Raw genomic sequence first — 7,541 nt, 5'->3', positions numbered from 1 at the left:
AGGTGACTAGACTCGCTGCCTTTTCATAGGACAGAGAAGAACTGCTCCATGGGGTTCCCAAGGCTGTCTTCTGTATGTCCGCCCCGTGGGCCTCAGGGAGGTTGGGGGGTTTGAACCTTTGACCTTCCATTTAATAGTGGAGCCCTAGCCACTGTATCAGTCCGCCCCTCCCCTGTTCCCCATGCTTTTGTTGTAGAAACTGGGACAGTGCCGGCAGAATGGTGCACTTTCAACATTTGCCCTCTCCCTCCTCTGTGATGACATCTGCGTCTTGTTCCCGCTAGCCTTGGCATTGCCTCTAAATGGACGTTAGCGCTGGAAACCTGGTTACTTTCATGCTCAACGGTTTTGAGAGTGGCCCTCTTTTTTAAAGACGAGTTCTCCATTTTGTCAGAATTTCAAATTCCTAGGAAACGTGTAAGAATAGTAAGAAAATGTCCAGATAGATAAACTACTTGTGCTCAAGTTGACTCCAACGCATGATGAGCCAAGGGAATTTTTAGCCTCTTTTTCTTTTTTTTGAGTCAAAGGCCACTAACAACAAATGAAATGATTGATTGAAACAGCTGACTACTCTGGAGGCACAGGGAATCCAGGACGGATGATCCCTTCAGGACCAGGGATGTGAGGGGCAATAATGGGAGAGTAGAGGGTGAGTGGGTTGCAAAGAGGGAACTGATTACAAGGATCTACATGTGACCTCCTCCCTCAAGGATGGACAACAGAAAAGGGGGTGAAAGGAAACTTCAGACAGGGAAATATGACAAAATAATAATTTATAAATTATCAAGGGCTCATGAGGGAAGGGGGAGAGGGGAGGGAGGGGGAAAAAAAGAGGACCTGATGCAAAGGGCTTAAGTGGAGAGCAAATGCTTTGAAAATGATGAGGGCAAAGCATGTACAGATGTGCTTTACACAATTGATGTATGTATCGATTGTGATAAGAGTTGTATGAGCCCCTAATAAAATGTTTTTTTTTTTAAAAAAGAAACAGCTGACTACTCATATGAGAAACAACAAAGTTAGACCCCTGATCACATACAAACACAAAAAGACAATTCAGATAGATTCAAGATTTAAATGTTTTTTTTAAAAAATTAAGAATATTTGCAAAAATTTAGAGGGAAAGATAGACCCCAATTGTTTTAATCAAAAGGAAAAATCATGAATTAAAAGACAAAAAAAAAAGTTAAAATATAATCAGCAAAAATATTTGCTACCAATCAGGAAAATCATATTATGACAATAGTTAGAAGTCATTTTCATCAGACTGTGAAAATGGTAACATTTTGAAATTAGCCTTGAATTATCCTTTTACCCGCCCCTTCATGGCTCAACTGTCAGTCAAATCATAGACAGGCCCACGAGGTCATCAAGGAGCCCTGGTGGCTTAGGTGTGTCACTGCGACCCACAGGTCAGCAGTTTGAAACTACCAGCAGCTCCAGTGGAGAAAGAGGGGCTTTCTACTCGGACATGAACCTCAAAGGCCAAGTGGACCCTGCCCGAGAGGGTCTCTAGGCGTCAGGATGGACTCCACGGCAGGGAGTCTGGTGTTTTATTAGGTGAACAATAAACAAAGGGGCAATCACGACGTTAGAGCAACCAGCCCTACACGATCCAAGGGAAGCATGTCTCAGGGCCGAAACTCAGGGTGCTGGGAGGGGACAGAAAGGAGGAATAATGGGAAGGTGAGACAGGGAAGAAGTAGGAGACTGCCATTCTGTGGTGGGGCTGGCGATCGATGCCATGAATCAAAATGTCCGTGTACTGCTGAAGAGGAAGCCAATGTGCTCCGCCAAACTTCACCCCAGTCATCATAAAGTGCAAATAGATATAGATATATTATATATATATAGACATATTATCAAAGAAAGAGGATTATGGACAAATAGGGACACTCATTTTTTTCCTTAACAATTAATGAAAATCTGCTTGTGCAATTCAGATTCCTTGTAGTAAGACACAACTGATCTAATCTCTCTGTAGCGGGCCATGTGCTCATTCCTCTCCAGTGCACCCCATGGGGGTCCACCCCTCTCTGTCAGCATGTGTCCTCTTGTGCAGGGGGCCACTGTGCGTCTGGGTCTGACTTGGTCATTGCTATGAGGTGCCTATTGTTAGGCCAGGTTGACTAGAGAAACAAATGCTGTGATATTTATATATGTGTGAGAAAGAGCTTTATATCAAGAAGTTGTTATATATCAAGAAAACATCTCAGCCCAGTCCAACTCAAGTTCGTAAGTTCAATGCCAGTCCATAAGTCTCTCTTCAGACTCACGCAGCCACATGCAATGAGGCAGAATGCAGGAAGATCACAGACCGGTGGGTGCAAAGTCTTGTGGATCCAATGGCGGTGGAAGCATCTTAGGGCTGTGGCAGGTCTCAGAGTGGCTCACCAGCAGGAAGGTGAAGGCAGAGAGCGAAGGGGAGGTTTCCTGGGCACCACGTATGAGAAGGCCACGCCCACAGAAGGCACCATCAGGCTGTGACCTGACTGACAGGTTGAATACCAACCCTAAACTTAGAAATCTTCAAATTGACATAAAATTATGTACCTGCCACAGTGCCATTGAGTCGGTTCTGCCAGCCGTGACCGTGTGCACAACAGAAGGAAGCACTGCCCAAACCTACCCCATCCTCACTCACCATTGTTCCTAGACTTGAGCCCATTGTTTCAGCCACTGTCACGGAGAGCCATGTCATCGAGGGCCTTCATCTTTTTCACTGCTCCTCTACGTTACCGAGTGTGACATCCTTCCCCATGGACTGGTCTCTGCTGACAACATGCCAAAAGCGTGTAAGGCAAAATCTCACCATCCCTGTCGCTAAGAAGCACTCTGGCCTTACTTCTTCCAAGGCAGATCTGCTCGTCCCTTTAGCAGTCCATGACACTTAGAATATTCTTTGTTAGCACCACAATTCAGACGGTGGTAGCTGCCTGATAAATGATTGGACGAGGAGATTATTGTTCTAGGACCTTTTCCAGGGCTGCCATTCTTTCCCTCCATGAGCTGCAGATCCATGGTGGTGGATGTGTCAGTCTGGGTAAACTAGGGAAACAAATCCACAGAAACTCATGTGTATAAGAGAGAGTTTTATATAAAGGGTAAGTGTAGATTAAGAAAGCATCCCAACCCAGTGCTGCCCAAGCCCATAAGTCCAACATTAGCCCATATGTTTGACACCAATCTACAAAGTTCTCCTCAATCTCCCAAAACACACGCAATGATGCTAACTGCATGAGGAAAGCCAAATCAGTGAGCAGGTAAGCATCTCAGCGCTGGCAGGGGTCTCCACACGGCTGCTCCAGCACCCAGGGCTGCATCAGGGTAGGTCCATGTGGCCTCTCCTCAGGGATGTCTTGCAGGAAATAAGCCTTGCCAGCTGCAGCAGGGAACTGGTTAAGGCAGCTGCACTCTGGTCTGACCATCAGAGAGCAAGAAACCCAAGAACTAGAAAGGCAAGACTCACCCAGACATTTATCTCTCCACCCTTCAATTAATCCCACATGTGTTTATCGGCCAGGTTGACACAATAAACCTTAACTATCTCATGGATGCTGTTCAGAGGCAAACCAAATGCAGGGTCCAGACACAGAAGTCAAAAATATCCAAAAGTTGCAGCAGGTCTTGTTTCTACCAACTCTAGGGCAGGAAATAGATGTATGGGCTAGCCAGGTGATAGGACCTCCCCCCTTTTTTTAACTTTTGGATTGTGAGTTGGGGTAAAGTTTACTGAACAAATCGGTTTTCCACTCAGCAATTTCACATCCTTGATGGTTGATTGCAAGCCCCACAATGTAGCCTCACTGATTCCACTTTCTTCACTTTCTCCTTTACTAACCCTGTCCCCTTTTGAGCACAAATGCTGGATCTATAAGGGTTCGTGCCCCTTAGAGACCTGTGTGCTATGGGACTGAAGGGTGAGCTATGGAGGTGAGTTCATGTCCCTACATGAAGGGTCACTCAGGACTGTAGTCTGAGTTCCACCAGGCTTTTTTATTTTATCTTTTAACTGTATGCAGGTTTATTAGAGAAGCGATCGAGTTACAGACCAGCAAGGATAGCGGTTTTCTTCACATCTCTGCTTCTCGGGCTCTCGAGCGTGTGATGTTGCCCCCCGGCCTCAGCCTTTGTGAACCAAGAAGCCAGTTCGCCACTCTGCCTTACAGTTCCAGTGCTGTTCCTCCGCTCTCTCCCATGGTCTCGGTGCTGCCTCCAAGTTCTTCCAGTGACCCACAGGTCCAGTTATTGACCATTATCTTGATAGCTTCAGGTTGTGCAGGGTGGTGAGGTTTTCCCTTTAGAATGGTGCATCCAGCTGGTTGTTCCTGGGACCTTAAAGATGGTGGGAGTGGAGAGCTGATGGCAAAGGACTTGTCCGTCGTGGAGCGAGTTGGGATGCTGAAGTGTAGGTCCATTGATGGGTGGCATTGGGTGTCATTACTTCACAGATCTGGGAGGAGCCTCTTCATTCCTCTCTTGCAAGAAAGTTTTCAGGCAAGGGACAAAATTCAGAACCAGCCTCACTTGGTGGTCCACGTGGAGAGAACTCCACCAGCCTTTATGTGACCAGGAGGGCTTGCCTTTTTGAAGAGTGAAATGTATTCCACATTTTCCTTCGACTCTAACGAGGTCCTGTCTAATGTCATCCCTTTCAGAGCAGTTGGGAGTGGGAGCCAGAATCACTCTAAGCCGGAATCGCCTCGAAGACAACAGGTTTGGTTTGGGGTTTCACTTGTACACAAGCAGTTCACCAGGTCTCTCCTCAGTGGCCCCTGGCTAGATTCAAACCACTAACCTTGGCACTAAACCATCACCCCACCGAGCCTTCTTGTAATTAATAATGAAACCCACTGCCACCTCCGCTTCGCTCGCTGGCCGAGGAAGCTGCAGCCAGACTGAGCAAGCCGAGTGGCCTCAGCTACTAGTGGAGCAGAGCGGGTGTCCCCACTCAGGAGACCATCACATCGCACGGTCCTGCTGTCTCGCCATGGCCTCCTATGGGCAAAGACGTGAACGGTCAATGGGGGCTCGTACAACTGTTATCACAACCCGTACATCCATCCGTTGTGTGAAGGACATTTGTACGTTTGTTGCTCTCATTATTCTCAAAACATTTTCTTTCTACTTGATCCCTTATATCAGTTCTTCATTTCCCCCCTCCCTCCCAAACCTTTGATAATTTATAAATTATTATTTTATCATGTCTTATACTGTCTGACATCTCCCTTCACCCACTTTTCTGTTGTCCATCCCCCAGTGAGGGGTCATATGTAGATCCTTATGATCGGTTCCCCCTTTCTACCCGACTTTCCCCTTACCTTCTTGGTATCACTACTCTCATTATTGGTCCTGAGGGGTTTATTTGTCCTGGATTCCCTGTTTTCAGCTCTTATCTGTACCCAGGTACATGCTCAGGTCTAGCAGATTTGTAAGGTAGAATTGGGATCATAATAGTGGGGGGGGGCAGAGTGAAAGCATTAAAGAACTAGAGAAAAGTTGTATGTTTCATTGTTACTACACTGCACCCTGACTGGCTCGTCTCCTCCCCATAATACTCCTGTAAGGGGATGTCCAATTGCCTACAGATAGGCATCCCATGGACACTGAGTGACTATACAGGCTGGTGTGCTTCTTCCATGTGGGCTTTGTTGCTTTTCAGCTAGATGTCCACTTGTTTATCTTCAAGCCTTTAAGACCCCAGACGCTATATCTTTTGATAGCCGGGCACCATCAGCTTTCTTCACCCACTTAGTCTTCAGCGATTGTGTTGGGAGGGTGAGCATCATGGAATGCCATTTTAATAGATCAAAGTGTTCTTGTGTTGAGGGAGTACTTGAGTAGAGGCCCAATGTCCATCTGCTGCCTTAATACTAAACCTATATATATAAGCACATAGATATATTTCCCATCATATATATATATATATATATATACACACAAATGTACGTGCCTGCATTTAGACCTCTATAAATACCCTTTGCCTCCAAGTTCTTTCCTCTATTCCTCTTATCCCACTATCATGCTCAGCCTTCAATTGGGTTTCAGTAATTCCTCTTGGTTACATTGTCCTTGATCAAGCCCTACCAGGCCTCCTATACCCTCCTTGTTATCGATTTTGGATCACTTGTTCCCTTGTCCCTGGGGTAGTTAGCACCTACTTCCTTTCCCAAGCCTCCTCCTCTCCCATGTACCCCCAGAACTGTCCATTCCATTGTTTTTGCTCCAGATTGTTTATCCCACCTATCTTTTCTAGATAGACCTATTATTTATTAAGAGGGAGATGGACACAACAAGGATGGGGAGGGGAATAAACAGGGAGAGCTAATGGGAAGTTGAGATGTTGTTTTGGCTGCTGACTGCCAAAAATGATCTGATATGTAAACTCCCATCTAATTCACAATAAAAATATTTCTGTAAAAAATCTAAACAAACAAAAATCTAGCACAATAGATCACTTATTATCTGAATGGATTTTATGATTGGGTTTTTTTGTCTTCAAACAAAAAACCAATCTCACTGCCATTACTGAGCTTATTGCTACTCACAGCATCCCTATTGGACGGTCAGTCAACTGCCCTGTGGGTCCCCATGACTGTAACAGCCCAATGAATAACCCAGTATGCAACCAGGAATCCTTGTGGAATGCCTAGGATTGGCAAAAGGATAGGGACAGAAAGATCAGCGAATGCCGGGACCTGGAGTGGGGTGGGAGAGCAAACAGTGGGAGATTGCTAATAGGTATAAGTGATGAAAATGTTCTAAAGTTAGATAATGGTGATAGCTCCACAATTTTTTTTTATAGATTTGCTTGTAATCACTGAGTTGCAATTTCAAAGGATGAATTCTATGGGATATGAGCTCAATAAAGCTGTTACTACAAAACTAAAGCTGTTGTGATGGGGGAAGGACACAGGAACGCATTGTACTACCTTGGCAACTTTTCTGCCCCTCTAAACCATCCCACACTTGAGTTTACTAACAATGAGAACACACTTCACAAGCATGATGACGACACTGACTAACAATACGACAGACAGCAAATACTGACCAGATGTGGCAAATCAGAACCCTCCTCTGCTGCTGGCGGGAAGGTTAACTGAGCAAAGCGGAGCCCTGGAAGAAAGGTCTGGAAGCACTAGGAAGCAGTTCTACTCTGCTGGTAGTTAGTAGTAGTCACATTTAACAATATGGAACTCCACATTATTTTAACATGGAGAAAAGAAACCAACGACGAAAAAGAACTCCATCTTTCAGAGAACTAATGAGGTGTAAACAATCTGGGTTAACACCATCCCTTAGTTCTTTGTGTCTCGTGGGTTTTATATTTGAGCTTTTCCATAAAATGTCCTGACTCTGTTAACATATTTCATGATAGAACTTATGGAGTATTTACGAAGACACTGCTGGTGGGTCAGGTGGGGCCCGGGCGACTGGTCATTTATTGCTGTTCTCAACTCCAGTGGGCCATCCCGCACCCACACCCCTCCACCGAGGCCCCTCTACTTGCTTACAGCCCCCCCCCCCCAGCATCTCCT

This window comes from Tenrec ecaudatus, chromosome 4, assembly GCF_050624435.1.
Source record: "Tenrec ecaudatus isolate mTenEca1 chromosome 4, mTenEca1.hap1, whole genome shotgun sequence".
In the NCBI taxonomy this organism is placed as follows: Eukaryota; Metazoa; Chordata; class Mammalia; order Afrosoricida; family Tenrecidae; genus Tenrec; species Tenrec ecaudatus.
The sequence above is the reverse complement of the archived record's forward strand: the minus strand, read 5'-3'. Positions refer to the sequence as shown.